The sequence below is a fragment of the Musca autumnalis genome, unplaced genomic scaffold (assembly GCF_047663935.1).
Source record: "Musca autumnalis isolate F117 unplaced genomic scaffold, ASM4766393v1 scaffold_5, whole genome shotgun sequence".
NCBI classification, from domain to species: Eukaryota; Metazoa; Arthropoda; class Insecta; order Diptera; family Muscidae; genus Musca; species Musca autumnalis.
The window spans coordinates 32,080,107-32,102,853 of NW_027412088.1; the positions used below are offsets into that span (position 1 = coordinate 32,080,107).

Sequence of the window (22,747 nt, forward strand, 5' to 3'; positions counted from 1 at the left end):
TAATATTATTGACCACATAATATGTTTAAATTTTAAAAATTAAATTAAGTCAATATATAAAAATATATAAAATATATTTTAAATTAACTAAAACACAAACATGCAATCATCAGAAACCACATTTTAACCAAGAAAAAAAAGGATACAAATAATATGCTTAAAACAACCTCAAGAGGAGTAAAAGGGTAAGGGGCAACTGTTCAAGTAATTATTTATGTAGAGCAGGAGGAAAAAGATGGAGTTGAATTGATTAAAACACATTTGTTGTTCGTTTTTTTATTTTATCCATTTTTTGTAATGTCATTTTTCTCTTTAATAAGTCCATTGTTTAAATAGAAAAAATATTTAAAGATTATAAAATATTTAATTATAAAAATAAAAAAATATATATTTATGATGAGCAGAAAAAAATCGTTGTAACATTGAAAAAAATATATTTTTTAAGGAAAAAAAATTAATTTACATTGAAATATTTTTCCTTATATTTTAACATTGAAAGAAATATATATTTTTTAAGGAAAAAAATTAATTTACATTGAAATATTTTTCCTTATTTCGCAATAAAAAAATACTTGTTTACAAAAATTAATCTCAAATGCATTTTGTTTTAATAACTGTTGTTGTTACTTGGGGCCTTACATAAACTAAAAGTTAAAAAAGTAGTTGGTTTTTTTAAATCTTTGGTTAATTTGATTAGTTTTGGGTTTAGATTTTTCTTGGGGGTATATTTTTTGTTTGTTTTTTGGTTAAACTCAAGTAGTTGGTTTGGTTAGCACCGCTTAAATACTATTCTTTTTATTTATTTTAATTTTTTCAACAAGAAAAAAATTGCACTTCCAATTAAAAAAAAAATGTTTGAGAAAAATAAATACAAGTCTTCAAATTCAAGCCAGAGAAAGAAAATATCAAGAAATTATTCAACTATTTTGGCACTTAATTGTGGGTATTGTGTATATTTAAACAAAAAAAAAAAAAGAAATTAGGAGATTAGACACCTAAAAGTAGGCTGCAAAATAAATTAAGACAGCCGCCTAAAAGTAGGCTGTAAAATAAATTAAGGCAGCCGCCTAAAAGTAGGCTGTAAAATAAATTAAGGCAGCCCCTAAAATATGCTGTAGGTAAATTGAATTCCATTTCCTAGTATGCTGTAATTAAAAATTCATATTTCATTTACCTAAAAGTATGCTGTATTTAAATTTGACTTAATTTCTCCTAAAAGTATGCTGTATTTAAAAAATTGACTTAATTCCCCAAAAAATATGCTGAAAATTCTGAATTTAATTCCAAACCCCAAAAGCATGCTTTATAAATTTTAATATTTCATTAAAAGCTAACTTATGACCTTTTCTAAACCATTCTAAAGCTTGAAGCCTCTGGAGAGAGATAGAGAATAGAAATGCATGAGTCTGGGAACGCCTTAAAACATCTCCCTAAATTTCAATTCAAAAGCTACCTTGGGACCGTATCTTGAATCAGCAGAAAACATTTTTGAATTTTTGTGAGAGAGTGAAAATGATTGAGGCAATGTAACCCCCTTGAAACATCTCCCTGGATTTCAATTTTTCTTCAAAAGCTACCTTAAATCCCTATTAAAGCCGTTTCGAAGCCACAAAAAAATATTAAAAATGTCATAGTTTTTGGGAGAGAGAGAGAGGGAGTGAAAGTAGAAGGAAATGAGGCTATGTACACCTTGAAACATCTCTCTGAAATTCAAATTTTCTTTAAAAGCTACCTATCGACCATACCTAAGCCATTCCGAAGCCGTAAAAAAATATTAAAAATGTCAAGAGTTATTGGGAGAGAGGGAGGAAGTGAGAGTGGAAATTGAGTGAGGCTATGTACCCCCTCTTGAATCATCCTATGGGCCCTATCTAAGCCATTCCGAAGTCTGAAGCCGCAAAAAAAAATTAATAAAAATTCAGATTTTTTGGTAGAGTGAAAATAGAAATAAATGGCCTCATTTGCCCCTTGCAACATCTCCCTGAATTTCAATTTTGCTTCAAAGGATACCTTAGGACAGTATATAAGTCATTCCGAAGGCTGAATCAGCAGAAAAAATTGTCAAAATTGTTGTAAGAGTCAGAGTGGAAATGAAAAAATTCACTAAAATTTTCAGTGTTTTTGGGAGAGAGTGGATCTTATTACATAGTCTCTTTCTCCCATAATCGAAGGAAATCTTTAATGAAACACTCCTTGGAAGCAAAGAAGTAGTTTAGAAAAAATACGATTTACAAAAAATTTGGTATACTCCTGGGAAATGTTCACCACCTAAAAGTATACTAAAATATTTTTTAATTGAATTCCCTAATATTATTCTTCAATAGTTATAGCCTTAAGGCAAAACTATGCTACAATAATTTTTATTTGAATCCCATAAAATATTCTTTGTTAAATATAATATCCGGAAATAATTTTAGGTTATTTTTAAAGTACCAGATTTTGCCACCCAGAGGTACCATCTCCCATAATCTAATGAAATCGTTAATGAAACACTCCTTGGAAGCAAAGAAATCGTTTAGAAAAAAAAAAAAACGATTTACAAAGAATTTGGTATACTCACGGGAAATGTTCACCTAAAAGTATGCTAAAATATTTTTTAATTGAATTCCCTAATATTATTCATCGAAAATTATAGCCTTAAGGCAAAAGTATGCTACAATAATTTGTATTTAAATCCCTTAAAAAATATTCTTTGTTAAATATATATCCGGAAATAATTTTAGGTTCTTTTTAAAGTACAAGAAGTTGCCATCCAGAAGTACCCCAGTAGAAGAAGCACAGCACCTTCACTAGGAAAACAATTATTCTCAGAATTATTTGGACTGAAAATTGTAGCCATAAATGAGATCAAGATCACAGGCATAAAATATTCAAACACATTTTATTAGTATACCCCAGAACAGCCAACTACCCAAGGAGGTTTCACAGAAGATGCTAGTCTATGGTTCACTGAACATTACAAGCGCAACTGTCACATTTTATAAATTGGGAAAAAGTTGACCAAATCTTCGTTGGAAAGATCAGATCAGGTAGGAAGCCTTCTATGTCGACGGACCAAATTTCAATTTATTTTTTAATTCGGAATGAGTCAATCTGTGCGACCTCAAAAGGAAGTACCAGCAAATTTCTTTTGATTTATGGGTTCAAATTTTCAGTTTTTTATTTTTATTTTATTTACTTATTTTTTTTTTTTTTTTTTGAAAAAAAAAATTTATAGAATTTTTATATGGATCCAAAATTGGAAAAAAAAAATCAGAAATATATTTTCCAAATTCGGGTTAAGAGCCACCTAAGTAAGTCGAAGGACCAAATTTTCAATGAATTTTTTCATTTGATTTATGGGTTTAAATTTTCAGTTTTCTCTTTTTGAAAAAAAAATATTTTTTTAAGAAAAATATTATAGATTCAATATTACAGAAAAAATCAGAAATACATTTTTCAAATTGAGGTTAAGAGCCACCTAAGTCGAAGGACCAAATTCCCAATGAATTTTTTTATTTGAGAATAAATCTGTCGAACCTCAAAAGGAAGTAATAGAAATTTCTTTTGATTTATGGGTTCAAATTTTCATTTTTTATTTTTTTTTTTTTTTTTTTTTTTTGAAGAAAAATATTATGGATTCAATATTAGAGAAAAAATCAGAAATACATTTTCCAAATTCGAGTTAAGAGCCACCAAAGTAAGTCGAAGGACCAAATTTCCAATGAATTTTTCATTTGAGAATAAGTCTGTCGAACCTCAAAAGGAAGTACCACAAATTTTTTCAAAGTTTGGGTTAAAACGTTCAGATTTTTTTCAAAAAAAAAAAAAAATTGTTTCAATATGGATTTAAAATTAGAAAAATAGCGTATAAATAAGAAATTTCGGCTAGGAGCCATCTAAGCAAGTCGAAGAACCAAATTTTCAATGGATTCTTTTTATTTGAGAATGAATCTGTTCGGGCTAGGAGCCAACTAAGTCGAAGGACCAATTTTTCAATGGATTTCTTTATTTGGGAATAAGTCTGTCGAACCTCAAAAGGAAGTACCAGAAATTTTTTCAAAGTTTGGGTTAAAATGTTCAGATTTTTTTTTTTTTTTTTTTTTTTGAAAACAATATTTTCAATGTGGATTTAAAATTAGAAAATTCTATCTAAGTAAGTCGAACGACCAAATTTTCAATGGATTCTTTTTATTTGAGAATGAATCTGTTCGGGTTAGGAGCCACCTAAGTTAAAGGACCAAATTTCCAATGAATTTTTCATTTGAGAATAATTGAGTGTCGAACCTCGAAAAAAGTACCAGAATTTTTTCCAAGTTTAGGTTAAAATGTTTCGATTTTTTTTCAAAAAAAAAATATTTTCAATGTGGATTTAAAATTATAAAAATAGTAAATAACTCAAAAGTTTGCGCTAGGAACCATCTAAGTAAGTCGAAGGACCAAATTTTCAATGTATTCTTTTTATTTGAGAATGAATGTGTTCGTGTTAGGAGCCACCCCTAAGTCGAAGGACCAAATTGTCAATGGATTTCTTTATTTGGGAATGAGTCTGTTCTATGCTATCCTATTTTTTGGGTTCGAAAACAAAAGTTCTTCTAGCAGGAATCCGCCTAGGAGTCACAACCGCAAATTTTCATTTAATTTCGACAAGATTAACTTTTTCTATGGTATTTAAATTTGGGGAAGCAACGTAAATATTCAGTTAAGAGCCACCTAAGTAAGTCGAAGGACCAAATTTTCAGTGGATTTGTATTTAATTTGCACAAGACTCTGTCGAATATCAAAAGGAAGCACCAAACATTTCTTTTAATTTTGGGTTCTGGAACAAAAGTTCAGTTAAAAGATGATAAAAATTGCAGATCAAATATCCTGTTAGGTGCCACGACATAGCTATGTCGAAGAACCAATTTTTTTAATTGGTACTTTGTAAACATATTTGAGTTGGTTGTCATTTCGAAGGACCAAATTTAATTATAGTTTTTTTTTTTCAAAATAAAAATAATTTTTTAAAAGCTTTTTTGGGTATTTAAAAGCCGCTTTTTTTTTTTTTTTTTTTTGAGGAATATGAAATTCTCCCGAAAGGAAACATATGTTTCTTCTCGGTACAAGATAGGTCTTATCTGTGCTGAAAATGCCAGAACAATCTAAGTAAAGCTCCTTAAGAAGACTCAAACGAATATAATACGTGTCTTTAGATCAATGGTAGTCATTATATTTTTCTATTGCATACTTTAGGGGTGTCATAGTGTGAGTGCCTTGTTTTTTTTTCAATTAGTTGAATTGTGTTTGTGAGAAATTTTTACACCCCATTGCCTACCATTGCATTAGATTGAAATAAAATTAAAGTCTACTTTTAGGAGGAGGGGGGTAAAAATAAGAGTACGTTCTTCCAAGAAATTAATACCCATTTCTTCGCGAAGTATGATTTGCACCTAAAAGAAATTATATTTTTGTTCTCAAATAGGCAGATTTCTTAAAAATGGAAAATATGTAAGCATGGTTTCAGGGGAAAATTTAAGAAATCAGTATAAAATCAATCGTCCATTTATCGAGAAGAGTAAAATATCCGCTGAAATCAATTTTGTTTTTCTGTGTTCCTAAAGATTTGCACATCTGTTCAGTTTTACTTAAAGCGGTTCCCGAGTTGAAAGGTACATTTTATCGGGAAGTATGAACTTCCCCCAGAAATAAATTATTTTGTATTTCTTTGCTCATTATGAGCTACGTGCGGTGAAAATTTCAAAATGATCCAAGTGGAGTTCTTCAAGTAGACAGATTTTTATTTTTTTTATTTATTGAAACATTTCGTAAAGTAAGCAAGCCTTAAGGCCAATAAGTTTTACAATATTCATAAGAAGAGTTCCTATTCCAAAATTTCCTCCAAAGACCCTATAATATGGAAAAAGATTCCTTTAATGTGGAACGGAATTAAAAGCAGAATTAAAAATCAACATAGAAGATCCATATCTCCCTCTCCTTCACAATAAATAAAACAACTGTAGGGGAATTTAAAGCTAAATAATTCCTTTCATAAACAAAAAAAAACTTCATTGGCCTATTTTTCAAGAAGAATGGACCTCCCCCCTGAAAAAATCAATTTTCCATTTTTTTCCGCTCATAAGACCTACATAAAAACTTTCAAAATGATTCGTGTGGAACTCCTCAAATATACACAAATCGTCCTTGACTTATTCATTTAACAAAATGGAAAAATTAAAGCATAATTTTAGGGGAGAGAAACTTCAAAATCTATCTTTGACAAATACAAATCCTGTAAGAGACAGGATCTTTCTATATATTCATATATACATTACAAGAGGTCCCAAGTTAAAAAACATCGAAAATCGAAGCCTACTTTCAGGGAGAAATTTTAAAATTCATAATAAAAATACTTTACAGTTTCAATAATATATTCTTTAAGGCTTTCTAAGCATAGAAGTTAACCTTTAGGAAAGAGATGGAGATTTTCATTAAAATTGAAAAAATAAAGCATACATTTAGGGGGAAATCTTGTAGAAGATGCTTTCAGCTTCAGTAATATATTCCTTTAGGCATTCTAAACTCCTCAAATATACACAAATCGACCTTGACTTATTCATTTAACAAAAGTGGAAAAATTAAAGCACACTTTTAGGGGAGCAACTTTAAAATCTATCTTTGAAAAATACAAATCCTGTAAGAGACAGGATCTTTCTTAATATATTCATATATGCATTAGAAGAGGTCCCAAGTTAAAAACATCGAAAATCAAAGCATACTTTCAGGGAGAAATTTTAAAATTCATAATAAAAATACTTTACAGTTTCAATAATATATTCTTCAAGGCTTTCTAAGCATAGAAGTTAACTTTTAGGAAAGAGATAGAGATTTCATTAAAATTGAAAAAATAAAGCACACTTTTAGGGAGAAATCTTTTAGAAGATGCTTTCCAGCTTCAGTAATATATTCCCTTAAGGCCTCGACACATAAGAAGCATGGCATTCTTGCTTAAGTCATATCTGGTAAATGACTAAATACCAAGTTCGACCTAATTCAAATGTGATTCTGAAATCTTTTTATTAGGTCGAACTTGGTCTTTAGTCTTTTATCAGATATGACTTCAGCAAGAATGCCATGCATCGTATGTGTCGAGGCCTTTAGGCATTCTAAACAGAGATGTAAAATTGGAAGAGAAAAGAGATTTCGTTAAATTTGAATAAAATTAAAGCATATTTTTAGGGAGAAATTTGCTAAAATAAACACAAACTACAAGAGGCTGCGGCTTTCTTAAAAAAATTAATTATATATTCACATGTTTAAAAAATCTCGAAAAACTAAAGCATACTTTAAGGGTAATTTGAAAAACCTTACAGAAAATTCTTTACAGCTTCAAGAAACATATTCCTTAGGGTATTCCAAAAGGAAAGATTTAATTTTCAGTATTTTAGGGAGGTTTACAAAAAAAAAAATCATAAAAAATGGGGTGAATGGGACTTGGCTTGGTTAGAAGAATTAATGTTAAACTATTATCTAAAAATTGTTTGTTTTCTTTTATGAAACTCTTTTGTCTCTTTCGTCATTCTTCTCTGCTTCAAACTCCACACAACACTACTTAAAAATTACACACTCTCTTGTTCGTCTTGGCATCAAAACTGCTCTCATTTACGACACAAAAACACACTGGGAGAGTTACGGGAAATAGAGTCTCATACTCGGATGGTTACACAACCTTAACGACGACACAAGGAAGGAAACATTTATGTGAGGGAGGAGGAATCGAGTCTATTTTTCTTCTTCCTTTTCATGCAAGGCGGCTATTTTATGGCAGCGGTAGCAGCGGCTGCCGGTCCAGTGGCTTTGTTGGGTGAAGATGTTGTTTGGGCCTGACCACCAGCCGCCATATTAAAATTATGTTGTTGTAAATGTTGATAAAAATTACTAGAACTGCTGGGACTATTGTTAGTGTAGGAGGATAGTAGTTCAGAACTCTTCGTCGTTGACGGTGGTGGTGGTGATGACTGAGAAATTGTTAAATCCAGATGTTCTTTATTATCATCATCATAATCGTCATCGTCTTCATCATCATCCAAATCCACAATTGGTGGTGGTGGCGAATTGGTATCCGCCGCCTCAAACTTTCGATTAAAGACCGCCATAGTGGCGGCAGCAGCTGCTGCAGCATTTAAGGTATTATGGGGGCCGCCTTCGTCCATCATGTGGTGACCACCAATGGAATCATCAAAATCTTGATGCAACTGGTTGCCGCCTCCTCCCCCTGATCCGCTTAGGTTTGAAGAATTTCTTCTTCTAAACAAAGAACGCATTGCAATTTCTGGATGCTTCTTGCGTACATGTTGCCTTAAATGATCGGCCCTTTTTGTGCGATGGCCACATACCGAACAAACCATTGACTTGCCTTTGCCGCATTCCTGGCGCAAGTGACGCCTCAATGTGCCATGGCGACGATAGGTGCGAAAACACTGGGGACAGGTGAAATTCTCTTCTTGACCCATGAAATTTTCATAGTTACCCGTCATGTGAGGTGGTGGTGGGGGTAATGGAGACAACAGAGATGCAGTTGGTGGTGAGGGGGTGTGCTGCTGCTGTTGCATTTGTGATAATTTCAGGGGAGAAGACATTGAATCGTTATTGTTTACGACGGGAGGAGATGAGGCAGACGACGAAGAGGACATGTTCTTTAGATGTTGTTGCAGTTGGTGTTTCAAATGTTGTTGTTGCTCATGGTGGAATTGATGATGCTGCTGTTGCTGTTGTTGTAGGAGATGTTGTCGATGATGATGATGATGTTGGTGGAGGTGGTGATGGTGTTGTTGGTGATGCTGTTGTTGATGATGGGACACTGGGGTGTTGGTGGTGTTGTTGGACACAAAGCCTGAAAATTGTGTTTTATGATTTTGTTTATAAACATTTCCAGCACTTTTTTTAACAAAAATTTTAATAACAACAAATTTATTTTATCTTGAGGTTAGGTATAATTTTTTATGGATTTTTTAAAACAACTCAAAACTTTTTTTTAAAAACAAAATATTAATTTAAACAAATTAATTTAGTGTTGTTTATTGAGTTTTGTTGAGTAGTGGTGGTGAGGGGGGGTTTGTTGTTTGTCATGCCAATTTCGTTAATATTTGTTTCGGGTTAATTATTTCAGAGAGAGAGAGGTAAAAGGGAAGAGAGAGAACAACAAGCATTCATTTTTTTTTGTATTTTAAAAAAGGTTGTTTGGTTTTTGGGTTAAAATTTTAGTTGAATTTTCCATTTTTGGCTGGTTTTTGTGTGTTGGTGAGTAGCAGTTTTTTTTTTTTGGGTTGAGTTTGTTTTTCATTTTTTAAGTAGTGGTGAGTTTGGTTAAGAATTAAAAAAAAAACTTTTTTTAGAGAAAAAGTTTAACAAACACAAGACAAGCAAGGCAAAAAAATATTAATTGGAATTTATAAAAAATATTAATTAAATAATTTGTTGTGTGTTGTTGTTGCTGTTTGTTGGAGCATGTAAAATTTAACAAAGAAAACACAAAACATTGCAAGCCATTCCAATTTTTGTGTGAAATTTTTTTTTGCGAAAAATTTTTTTAATTATATTTGGTTGTTGGGACAAGACTGTAAAAAATAAATGTTCGTTTTTTTGTTATTGTAAAATGTATAAATCCTGGCTGAATAGTCTTTGGGAAATGGGAAAAAAATCATTTAAAAGAAAAATATAAATCAAAATGAAAATCAGCGGGTATTTTCAAAGTATACCCCTCCTGGAGATTTTAATTTCCGACATACACATACATACATGTACACACATAGATTTTAAAAATGGCTCTGTTATACAAAATAAGGAAATATTTGGATAAAGAAAAACACCAGAAATATTACAATTAAAAATAGTTACTCGAATGACCATTTGTTTTTGAAAGACATCGAAGGACCCGTTTTGTTATTTTTTTAGAGAAAAGGTGAATTAAATGGTTGAAATTATTTTGGTAGGACCAAATATTTGAATTTTTGAGAGAAACAAAGTCCGATGTCAGATACTTCACTGAAAACTAAATTGAATTTCAATTTTCTAAGAACAGAATTAATGGGAGAATTAAAAATCAACATAGAAGATCCATATCCCTTTCCTTCAGAATAAATAAAACAGCTGTAGGAAATTTACAGCTAAATAATTCCTTTCATAAATAAGAAAAAATTCATTGGCCCATTTTGTACCTCCCCCCTGAAAAAATCAATTTTCCATTTTTTCCGCTCATAAGACCTACATAAAAAAAACTTTCAAAATGATTCGTGTGGAACTCCTCAAATATACACAAATCGACCTTGACTTATTCATTTAACAAAATGGAAAAATTAAAGCATAATTTTAGGGGAGAGAAACTTCAAAATATATCTTTAAAAAATACAAATCCTGAGAGAGACAGGATCTTTCTTAACCCAGATATGCCCAGCGTCCTTTATATAGGACACACCAAATTCTTGCTAATTTGATATGTTATGTTTATCAAAGTACCGTTTATTTTGGTGATATACTCAGTACACATCTGTAGCTTTTGGGATATTATGTGATTCCATTATTTTGAGCTACTATTTTTGAGTTTTGAAGTCTAGTTTATCGAAGTTGCCACCTATTGCTTAGTTTTTACAATGATTTGCGTTATGACCGATTAATTGTTGGGTAGTTTTATAACGAAAACATACATGATGTGGAGCCTACTACGAAAAAACGTTAACTAGATGCCGAAAAGGTGTCTTTGGACTATATGTCAAATGTTTTGTGTCCCATAACTCCCAGTTATATGATAAAACCCTGTGTCCAAAAGTGGCCTCAAAAACCACTTTTTTCAAAAAATTTTTAAAAATCATATGAACATACTGTTTTTATTTCACATTTGCTTCTAAAATAATATTAAAATACTTTTAAAATGATCACGATCAAGCAATGGGCATATCTGGGTTAATATTTTCATATATGCATTAGAAGAGGTCCCAAGTTAAAAACATCGAAAATCGAAGCATGCTTTCAGGGAGAAAATTTTAAAATATTGGAATTTTTGAGAGAAACAAAGTTCGATGTCAGATACTTCACTGAAAAAAAACTAAATTGAATTTCAATTTTCTAAGAAAAAAATCCTCGAAACCCAAAATTAATATTTATGATTTTCGAATTTCGAATGAAATTCCGATCATGTTTTAAATATAAGCTAGGAGAACTATTTGAAAGTCTTTACAAATAAACCAAAGGAATTATGTTCTAACAACTCTTTTCTCTGAATATATTCCGTTCGAAGGATCAAATTTTCCAAAAGTGTTCGAAACAGAAAAATCAATTTTTCATCAAAATCTCCTGGGCTCAAGTAGTTTAAAAACTAAACTAATAAAAGACGATTAAGTTTCACTTTTCAAAAAAATAAAACTGCTCGAAGGACCAAATTTTCCGTGTTCGTTGTTATGCATTCCGTATCTTTTTTAAAATCATAAAATAATCTCTGAACGATTACCAAGACTTTGAAAATGTAGAGGAAATATATAAAATTATAAAAAAATCGCGAAAACTCTGCCAGAAGGACTAAATTCTCAAGGATTTTTTTTTCGAAACTAGACGTAAAATAATCAAAAACTTTCAGATATAAAATATTTGCTTTTATTTAATGGGGGTTATCATGAACGGCAATTCCCCGTGATTTTTTTTCACTTTCTCCCTTCAGTTGCAACGTAGGAAAGACGAAACTCACGTGGAAATTTCATTCATGATAACCCCCAATATGTTTTATTTGAAAAGTTTAACATTCATTTTCCCTAAATAGGCGAAAGATGATGCAGGAAGTAGAACTCAAAGGACCAGTTATCGACTATGAAGTTTTTTTAACTCAAAATAATTTCCTGACCAGAAAATCGAGAGACCAAATGTTTGCATATTATTCCCAAAAGTGCTGCGAATATTATTTGGGATCCTATAGCCTTTCCTAAATCTCGTAAGGACTTGGAACTGGGAAATATTGAATTCTAGCTTCCAGTATTTCATAGAGTTCCATGAGAATGCCATCCCCCCGTCAGAAAAGGACAACAATAGGGAAGCGGGTAGCAATTCATGAAGCCAATATTTTATTTAGATCCTCTAAAAGATTCCTCACAGACTTGGATCTGATGGATCTTCATCGTGAATAGTTACACTGATTTACATACTCATACATACTAATCATGAATCCCTGAAAAAAAAATTATCAAAGGACCATAATGAGTACAATCGCACAATTCGTCCGCAATTCCTGGATACACTTGGATACTGTTGTCTACAAAGGACCGCAATCCATTCAATTATGTTTATCTGATCTTGGGAGACTCAAATATTCGTCACTTGGAGGAAAAATATATTTTTTAAAAATGCCCATTTTTACTTTTCAAAATTAAATGAAAATTCAGACAAAAGATCCCAAGACTAGGGAGCCTTGGAAAAGTGTTCTTCAACAAATGTGTTTTCTATGAAGACCATTTTCCTGCGAAAACGTTCGTGGGAAAGGATATTTTTAATTCTTGGTAACAATCGTGTCTCGAAGGACCAATGTGTACATATCGGTGTTTCAACTAGTTTCTGCCTCCAAATTTATGCCAAAGGACCATTTAGATAGCCCATAAATAACTGAAATCTACCTCTTGAGCGCACAACATTCCTAGCATAAATGGAAACTAACCTCAAATTAAATACAAATACACTCCTAATATTTCAAATTCATTTTTTTATGTTAGCTTTGTTCCCGTACTTTTTAATAGTAAAACTCGTAAAAGAGAGAAAAAATGTCACACAAAAAGTTCGGAAACGCAAAAATGGAAAAAACGTCAAAAAAAGCTGCAACAAATGTCAAAGTCGGCGTACCAGCAAATCAGACGCCGGCATCCATGTTACTATTTTTTACACGCTCAAATTTGTCGAGTAAAAAGTTTTTAAAGAGAGCGTCATTCATCAGCGCCATTTTGTTTAAATAGAAGGGAACATTTTACAACTTTTTTGTGTACGGGAACGGTTTTTCGGGTAAAATGTGTAAAAGTCGTAAAAATTGTAAAAACTTTTTAGTTCTGGAACAAAGCTATTATCTTCAACAAAACAAAAAAAATGTTAATATCCTAAAAATAACCTCAACAACAAAAAAACTAATCATTTTGTCTCGAAGGACCAAAATTAGTTTTTTTTTTCGAATATTGAATCTAATCCAGAATACAGTTTTGTTGCCTTAACCTTACATTTGAACCTAACCTCAATATAACAGCGACAATTTTTGGAATGGAAATCTACAACCTAATCCCTCATATCTCAAAATTTGTACAGAACATCCGTAGAAATTCTCACCAAATATTTGTTTTGTGTCTCAGGAAACGATGCCTAAGTTTTTTTTAGAATCTGGACTCGAAGGACCACAAGTTGTAAATTAATTTAGAGAATATCATACGATTATTAAAATTTTTTCCTCTTTTTCGTTTCATCTTTGGCGAATGTTTTCATAATTTTTTTTTTCAGAATCTTGCCTCGAAGGAACATATCCATCTTTCTCCATGGTTTCAAAAGTTGCTACTCAAAACATTGCATAGAAGAATAAAAAATAAATTTCATCCAGAATAAAACAAGTAAAAAAGTATCGGTCGGCTTTGCCGACAGAGATATACCCTCAGCCTGTGTATATTGAAACCATTTTTTCCCAAAATACGTATGTTTGTTTTGGGCGTTTGAACAGACAAAAATATTGATTAGGATAAAAGATCAAAAGTTTTGCGGAGGAGATACTAAAAGGAATGAATCGACATTGACCGTTATGGAAGTGGATCTCCAGCCACAACATATGGTGCCATAGGGGGTTATTACACTCTTCGGGCTGTGTGCTAAAGAAGTATGGACTTGTCCCCCCCAAAAAGAAACGTTTACCATCGTAATTGAGGCAGCGAATGCAAGTTGCCTCAACAAAAATCAAAGTGATTCGATATCAAGTCTTAAAGTGAACTTATCTGAAAATTTGTGTGGGGGTACCGGATGGAGTGGACACATATAGTCCATATTTGAACCTGATCTATATCTGGTAGATATATTAGGATGTGTAAAGTATGGACCAATTCGTCCACTCCCTTCAAGAACATTTTTGAACTTTTGTGGGGCAAGTACCTAAAGGAGTGGACCGATATGGCTTATCTTCAAACTTAAACTATGTTTGGACATAATATTACTAAGGCCAAATTTTGGACCGAATCGGCAGATCCGTTCGAGAGTTATCTTGCGCTCCAACCACCCTCACACGGTGTCAAAGGGTTTTTTTTTAAACTTTCATGCTATTTTCTCAGGAAGTATGGACTTGCCCCTGATGAAACTTGTACCGTCGTATGGAGGGCAGTGAATACAAGTTGCTAAAACAAAAATCAAAGCGATTCGAGAGATGGTCCTAAACTGAACTTTTCCGAAATTTTGTGTGGGAGGTACCCGAAGGAGTGGACCGATTGAGTCCATATTGAAACCTCATCTAAGTCTGGTACACATTTCACGATGGGCATAGTATGGACCAAATCGGTTACTCCCCTCAAGAGTTATCGTGCGCACAAATTTTCCGAACATTTTTGAACTTTTGTGGGGGAGGTACCTGAAGGAGTGGACCGATATGGTTTATCTTCGAACTTAAACTAAGTCTGGGTAAAATATTACGATAGCCAAATTTTGGACCAAATCGGTTGATCCGTTCGAGAGTCATCGTTTTTGCAACATTCAGGCTATTTTCTCAGGCAGTATGGACTTGCCCCTGATGAAACTTGTACCGTCGTATGGAGGGCAGTGAATGCAAGTTGCTAAGACAAAAATCAAAACGATTCGAGAGATGGTTCTAAACTGAACTTTTCCGAAATTTTGTGTGGGAGATACCCGAAGGAGTGGACCGATTGAGTCCATATTGAAACCTTTTCTAAGTCTGGTACACATTTCATGATTTTATTTTTTTTTTTCAAAATCTTGCCTCGATTGACCTTATATTTGCTTTCCTCCTTGATAAGGTTTGAAGGACGGTTGAAGGCTGTGGCTCAAAATGTTGCAATGTCAATTTTTTTGCATGGAAATCTACTAAACTTAACCTCAAATCTCAAAATTATTATAAATAATTCTTGTTTCAGAAAACGAATTTAGCATTTTGGTTTAAAATCTGCAGTCGAAATATAAAATATTTTAAAGAAAGATTTTTAATTTAATTTTTAGTTGGTCCTTCGGGGGGCAAGAATCTGCCTCGAAGGACCAAATGTGACGTTTATTTAAAAAATATCTTCTTTCAAAATATTTAAATATAATATCGAATGTCATTTTCCCTTGGTGATTTACAATGTCACCTCAATATCAAAATTGTGTTGTTCCAATGGAGTCTAACCTCAACATTAATTTTAATTTTCTATGGAGTCTTGTCCCTTCCTCCAAATGTTCAGAAGTAGCTACTGCACAAAACATTGCATAGAATGGCCATTTTTCAAACCACAATTACTATATAAAATAAAAAAAATAAATTTGATGGTATTCAGATTAGAACGTAACCTCAAATTTTAAATATATACGCCGTTGCAAAGCTACCTAATGCATCAGTTTTTTACCTGATGCTTATTTTATGTGTATTCTGAGTTACTTTGTGTTGTTTAAACTTCGTCAAACTATTTCAGTTGTTCCTCGAAAATGCAACTAAATGCATCAGAAATAAAAGTGATACATGTTGGCTTTTTACCTGCGTTAAAAATGCGTATTTTTGACATTTTGAAACACGTAGCTTCGCAGCTGTTATGTAGTACGGCGTTAAGAAACATAATACTTCATACATTTTCAGTCATTTGCCAAGCAACTGACGATACGGAAGTCAACCTACCTAACCTTAAATCTCTCACCTAACCTCAAAATCAAAATACTATTGAATCGAAGAACCAACCAAACCTCAAACCTAAGCCATAAATGATTTTACAAAATATCCTTATAAAAAAATAGCCCAACCAAAAAATGTTTCTTTTCACATTTCTTTAAAATAGTTTAGGTTGGTTCGAAGGACCAAAGGTGGACTTAATATATATATATATATATTTTTTTGTTATTATCATCTTCCAATATTTAGCCTCGAAGGACCATTTATCACTTACTATCACACAGAAAATATAATTATTTTTTTATTACATTAGAACATAACCTCAATATGTTACTGACTACTGCAGACTCTGTGAGGATGAGGAGGAGTTAGAGACAATCGAGCACATCCTGTGTCGTTGTCCAGCCATGGCTGGTGTTCACTTTCCACCGTGTCTAACTTTCTACTCAACTGTGGAACCTGCTGTGATCTACAACATCATCAAAATCATCTGAAGTGGCTGGGACAGCGCAACCTGAACGCATAAATGATGTTTCAAATATTCTGCCTACCATCAAAATAAAACTTGTTTCCTTCTCTAAAACTATTCCTCCCCTCTTAAACTTTCTTGTAATTTACTCGTTCTTTACTTTTTTAATAAATTCCTCTTTTTCTTTCCCCTAACCTCTCTTTTCCATCTACTCTTTTCTTTACAGCATCTTCCTTTATTTTCTACTGGATGATCACAATGGACCGGAAGGTCTCCGAGTGACGCAGTCACAAGTTAGTGGCTGCACATCCCCAAACCTAACTTAACCTAACCTCAAAATCAAAATCCATAGAAGCACCATTTTTAATATGGAAATTTAAACCTAACCTCATTTTTAAGGAGAAAATTGTTGGTTTGATGTGTGAAAAGGACTACATGGGGACTTTATGTCGTGTTATCGTCCTTCAAAAAGTCTTCCATGTAATTTTAAAATGTCAATTTTAATATTAAAATATTACATCGAAGGACAATTTCTCGCCATGATAATCTACAATACAAAAATCCAATTCTGAACCATTCATTTATTTCCAGGAAAATAACAACCTAAGCTCAAAATCCATTTTTCGCAAAATCTTTACTTTATTAATCATTTCAATAGAACATAACCTCAAAATCTAATTTCAAAGGTGTTTCTTTGGATGTTTTCAAAACTTACTGATCTTGAGATTGTTCGGTTACAGTTATTTTTTTCAATGTTTCGATTGGTATCTCAATCATCTTCAGGGAAGTGAACGAAAAATTTGTGTTATCTACTTTCAAGAGTTTTTTTCGTTATCCAAAATTTTAACAAAATATTTTAGAAAAATGTTCACCATGTTGTTCCTGTCTCAGGAGAATTATCATGGTTGAAAAACTTGTCTTATATTTTATATTCTCCTCCAAAAAGGTTTTAAAAAGTAATTCCTGCTTAACACATTTCAGCGACATTATGCAGCAGCTCTAGCTCAAGGTTGAACTCTAGCTCAAGGTCAAAATATTGTCCATCTAAGGGCCCAAATGGAAATATATTCTTCCAAAAAATATTAAATAACAATATTTATCTGGTAATCCCTAATACCTCCCAAAAAGCCAATCATTACATAACCTCAACCTAACCTCAAATTCCCTAAAATCCTAACCTCAAATTCCCCAAAATCCAAAACTAGAAAAAAGAAATTTTCTCTTCAAGTTTTCAAATTTTTTACAATTTACACATTTATTTAAATAATTTCTCTGCTCTTTTGTTTAAACAAGAAAAAGCACATACACTAAGGAAAAGGTTGATTGATCTTAGCTTAGTTTGGAAAATTTAAAAAGAAAAAAAAAAACGATAACCAAAAAAGAGTGGAAATTTACAAATTATGACTTTTCCATGGACTTTTGTGCAGACGACGATAATGATCGGCCAATTTGAAATTGTGATGGAAGCCTCGATTGCAAATGCGGCAAATAAATTTCTTCGGTTGATTACATTCGCTACGCATGTGACGTTTCAAGGTGGATTCCGCTTGATATTTACGACCACAATTTAGACAATTATATGGTGTGGTGGAACTACTTGTGGTGGAGGAGAAATTGGTGGTGTTAAAATTGGGGGTGATGACGGTGGTATCAACAATTGCTGCTGTGTTTGGTGGATGTGGTGCTGCTGCTGCGGTTAATGCTGCTGCTGTTGTTGTTGTTGCTGTTTCAGGTAAATCAATACCAATTGCTGCTGGCTGAATCTCCTCCTCCAAGGAAGAAGCTTCTTCAATTTTGGTTATAACAAATTTGGCAGTGGGTCTGTGGAGAATATACAACAGATTGGGTGTGGTGAGAGAGAAACTATGCACAACAAGGGAGGAGTAAACGATAAAGGGGTAAGTAAAGAGAAGGAAAAAAAGTCTGGTGAAGGAGTCAATTTTGGGAGAAGAAGCAAGCAATTGGTGTTTTTTTTTTTTTTTTTGGTTTGGAAAGTGATGCTGGGTATTATTAGAAAGAGGAGGAGGTGGTGTTGGGGGGGTTATATAAAATGAAAGGAAGCGTTGTTATGAAAAAGAAAAAAAGTTTTGTTTACCTGCGCTTTCTACTACTACGCGTTAATTGGCCTAGACTTGAGACACGCAATGCCGAGGTTCTCTTGGATGCTCTTCTTTTAGTTCTTTGCAAACGTTGGCTACTAACGGCTGTAGGGTTATGGGAAGCGCCATGGGAAATACTACTACTAGATTTATGGGGGTTGCCAGTAGTGGCTATGCGTATGATGGGTATTGATGGTGGTGTTGTTGTTGGTATTGGTAGTGGTAGCACTACTGGCATTGGTGGTGGTGGTGGTGCTTGCATTGCCTGCTGCATTTGTAGAAGAACAAGACTTTTTTGATCAATTTCATCTTGAGATTCTTCTGCAGAATAGACAAAGAAAGAGAGATAGAGAACAACATAAAACAAATTGTCTTCATAATTCTTGTTCTATAACAAAGTTCGTAATATTTCTTATTTCAATATTTTGTTCCTTTTTTCTTGAATCTCTTTATGATTATTTAAACCTTCCTTTTGTCGTGTGATACAAGCAACAAAAACTTTTTTTGGTGTTTAAAAATATATATGGGAATTTTTTATGTATAAAATTTATAAATGAAAATTAAGGAACAAAACAGCAAGGCAACGCAACCACAGCACCACCAAAAGGAAATTTATTCATTTTTGTGTATATTCTTTTGTAAAGAAATTTTGAAAAAATTGTTAAAATCTTAAGAAATGTTAACACTACACAAAATGCCACAACAACACATACCAATAGAGAGAAATTAGAAAATCATAAGGAAAATATACAAGGGAGGAGGAAAATGTCCTTTATGAAAAAGAAAACACCACAAAAGCCTTGGGACAAAATGGGAAAAAATAAAAAAACACCACCCACCCGCTTCCCCTTAAAATGTTTTTTTTTTTTGTGTTGCCGTTTTTGGCAAAAAAAAAACCCAAAAGAAATAATAAAGCTTGAAATTGTATCATGCGTAGTGTTTGTGTGCATAAAAGTTGGAAAGTTTAGAAAAATCCAGTTTGAAAATAAATTATCAGCATCCATACCTTCTGTACCAACAAACAGCAGCAGCAGCTAGCATCAGAATCAGCAATAACCAGCAGGCGCGACCAATCTCAGTATAATACAGCAAATGATGACACCACACAACAGCAGCACAGCACAGCATACATCAGAAGAGACCCAGTCAAAAAAACTGGGTCAAGGTCATTTGATTGATATGTCTGGGTGTTCGTTACTTATAAGTATATATTTTAGATTGTTTTCAATGCATGCGCATTACAAAAATATGAAAAAGGGAAATTGTGTGTACCCTCTTTTCGAGCTCAACCTATATCATCAAGGAAAGCATATTCGTTTTTGGCCATTTTACGGAAAATAACAACGACGGATTTATTTTATAGGGAAATTTATTGGTTACTCCTAATTTTCTTACAATCATGTTCCAAACGAAATTTAAAAATTATTTAATTATATTTTTTTTTATTTTTTAGATTTATTTTATTTTGTATATTTTTACTATTTTTTAGATTTATTTTATATATATTAATTTATTTCTTTTAGTATTTTTTATTTTTATTTTTTTGTTTAATAAATTTTCTTTTAATTTTAATAATTATGTAATTTTTATTAATAATTTATTTTAAATAATATTATTTTTTATTATTATTTTTTACTACATTTTTTATTAATTTTTTTATTAACATTTATTCGATCCTTTCATCAGTTATAAGCAAACAGGACTCTGCTGCCTAAAATTATGCACCATATGTTGGGCAATATGGGACATTGAGTTGGAAGTCGATGAACTAGTACATAATTCCTTTTTTAATTTATTGGTTCCTCCTAACTTTCTAATAATCATGTTCCAAACGAAAATTAAAAAGAATTAAAATATTTTCTTTTATTTTTTTTAGATTTATTTTATTTGGTATAAATATATACCAACTTACTTTTTTTAATTGAATATTATTTTTTTAAATCTATTTAATATTTTTTAAATTTTAATAATTATGTAATTTTTATTAATTATTTATTTTAAAAAATAATTTTTATTTACTATTTTTTTATTACAAATTTTTTATTAACATTTATTCTATCCTTTCATCAGTTATAGCAAATAGGACTCTGCTGCCTAAAATTATGCACCATATTTTGGGCAATACGGGACACTGAGTAGGAATTCGATGAACTAGTACATAATTCCACTTTTAAATTAATGGTTCCTCCTAATTTTTCTAATAATCATGTTCTAAATCATGTTCCAAACGAAATTTAAAAATTGTTAAATTATTTTTTTTATTATTTTTTAGATTTATTTTATTTTGTATATATTTATTTGTCTTTTAATTGAAGTATTATTTGTTTAAATCTATTTGTTTAGTAAATTTTCTTTTAATTTTTATTATTATGTAATTTTTATTAATTATTTATTTTAAATAATAACTTTTATTTATTATATTTTTATTACAAATTTTTTATTAACATTTATTCTATCCTTTCATCAGTTATAAGCAATCCTGTTTGCTGCCTAAAATTATGCACCATATTTTGGGTAATACGGGGCACTGAGTTGGAAGTCGATGAACTTGTACACAATTCCTTTTCTTAATCTCAAGAGTTTTTTTCAGACAAGAAGAGAGTATTTAAAAATTAACTTTTATATTTATTTACAACCCTAAAAGTATGCTACAAAATTTCCTAAAGATAGGAAACTACTGATGAAATGACGACAAAACTCCCAAAATTACAATACAAATTATACAAATCGAACGGTAGGCTATACTAGTTATTCCATATATATTCAATTCCTTTCTGGGAATGTGGTAGACTTGATCTTTTGGATGAGGCGTAATTGTGTGACAGCGGAATTTCATGCAACCCCTATTTTTGGTCCGATTCATGTCAAAGTTCGGGACTGGGCATATTTTTGGATTCTAATTAAATTGCAATCGAAACATATGACATATGCAATATGCATAAATTTTTGCATATGCAACCTTCAAAATACCAGAAATCGGGAGGTACCGCACTATGGGGGCTATATGAAGACGTGGACCTAAACCGACAAATTTCAGGAGGAAAGTTTTATACCCCCAGGGAAGTCTTAATACCAAATGTTAGCCATTTCGGAGAGATATTGAGGCCACAACCTTCAAAATACCAGAAATCCGGAGGTACCGTTCTATGGGAGCTATATGAAGACGAGGACCTATACCTAGAAATTTCAGGTGAAAAGTATTATACCCCCAACGAAGACTAAATACCAAATTTCAGTCAGTTCAGTGGGATATTGAGCCTACAACTTTCAAAATACCGAAAATCCGGAGGTACCGTTCTATGGGAGCTATATGAAGACGTGGACCTATACCTAGAAATTTCAGGTGAAAAGTATTATACCCCCAATGAAGACTAAATACCAAATTTCAGTCAGTTCAGTGGGATATTGAGCCTACAACTTTCAAAATACCGAAAATCGGTAGGTACGGTTCTATGGGGCTATATGAAGACGTGGACCTATACTGACAAATTTCATGTGGAAAGTTTTATACTCCAAACGAAGACTTTATACAAAATGCCAGCCACTTAAGTGTGATGTTTAGGCCACAATCTTGAAAATATCGAATATCGAAAATCGGGAGGTACCGTTCTATGGGGGCTTTGTGAAGACGTGGGCCCATGCGGACAAAATCAGGCACTTCTTTGGCCTATATCCAGAACATGTGTCCAGGCCAGAAGAGATTGTGGTTCAATTTTGATTAAACCAAATGATGTATCAACTTTTTATGGGCAAGGATTAACGACATCTGCAAAATATTAACTATTGAATCATTACTAGTTGTCGCAATATAAAAAAGCTGACCCCTAGCATGAATCGTGGCCGAAAACGAACACATTTTGAAGCCAATTTGGTCCCAGAATTTATGTGACACGCAGTGGGATAGGATTCAAATTTGTCAGAACGCCGCCCTGAGAACAGCAACAGGGTGCCTCCTCAAATCTACAGTGGACCATCTACATGAAGAGGCAAAGATTCTTCCAGTACGACAACATAATGAGATGCTATCATTGCAGTACTTGCTCGGGTGTTACCGTGAGAGCCATCCCAATCACACCAATCCTACTCATCTGACTCCAGTGGATCTGTGGTTACATCCCATCGAAGTAGCCACCTTCCTGGAACTGGAGATAGACCCAGAGCCAGATTGAACAGGAGAACGAACATACAAACATAATAAAAAACACTGTTACAACAACAACAAAAAGAACAGCATTTTGATTGAACAAAATCCACGTATAGAAAATATCCGAGGGAGAAGTGGTTGAAGCACACACCACACCAAAAGACAAGAACTGATCACAGTGCATGAGACCGCACAATAAAGTATCCCCTTTTATC

The 22,747-nt window shown here is 32.4% G+C and overlaps 1 protein-coding gene and 1 long non-coding RNA gene across 9 annotated transcripts in view; one reads left to right on the forward strand and one right to left on the reverse strand.

The window, feature by feature from the left end:
• The window catches only part of LOC141405511 (longitudinals lacking protein, isoforms F/I/K/T-like), a 496,088-nt gene that overhangs the window by 317,493 nt on the left and 155,848 nt on the right, over positions 1 to 22,747 (reverse strand). The window lies entirely within an intron of this gene.
• Positions 560 to 3,599, forward strand: LOC141405519 (uncharacterized). The gene is made up of 2 exons (XR_012413215.1): positions 560 to 1,763; positions 2,084 to 3,599. It is a non-coding gene; the product is annotated as an uncharacterized lncRNA (long non-coding RNA).